Below are 669 nucleotides of genomic sequence, written 5' to 3'. Positions count from 1 at the left end.
AGGCGGAGTATTTATCATCATTATCATCGTCATCGTCATCACTGTTGCTATTATTTAGGAAATACAAAACGCAATGCCAGAATAAGAAAAAAAAATACCAAGAAAACAAAACTATTTGCAAAGCCTGAAAAAAAAAAGTAAGCGTATTTCCTATCACTTTTGTTATTCCAGAAATCCACTAAACAGTATCCACTTTTCCACGAACAAGGCCATGCAAATGGAAGAGTTTCTTTGAGACTTACAATTTTCAAAGGTAACTTTGGTGTTTGGTGTAGTGTATCTGTGCTTCCTAACGACAGTTTGGTGTGGTGGTTAAGAGCAGCAGACTTTAATCTGGACAGTATAAGAACAGGCCAATGGCCCATCCAGTCCAACACTCTGTCACACAGTGGCCAAAAATACCAGGTGCCATCAGGTGGTCCACCAGTGGGGCCGGGACATGAGAAGACCTCCCACTGTTGTCCCCCCCCCAAAGCACCAAGAATACAGAGCATCACTTGCCCCAGACTGAGAGTTCCTATCTATACCTTGTGGCTCATAGCCACTGATCGACCGCTGCTCCATATGTTTATCCAATTCCCTCTTGAAGCCGTCCATGCTTGTAGCCGCCGCCACCTCCCGTGGCAGAGAATTCCATGAATTAATCATTCTTTGGGTGAAGAAGTACTG

The sequence above is a fragment of the Gekko japonicus genome, unplaced genomic scaffold (genome assembly GCF_001447785.1).
Source record: "Gekko japonicus isolate JY-2015 unplaced genomic scaffold, Gekko_japonicus_V1.1 scaffold352, whole genome shotgun sequence".
Classification (NCBI taxonomy): Eukaryota; Metazoa; Chordata; class Lepidosauria; order Squamata; family Gekkonidae; genus Gekko; species Gekko japonicus.
This window is presented reverse-complemented; position numbering follows the sequence as displayed.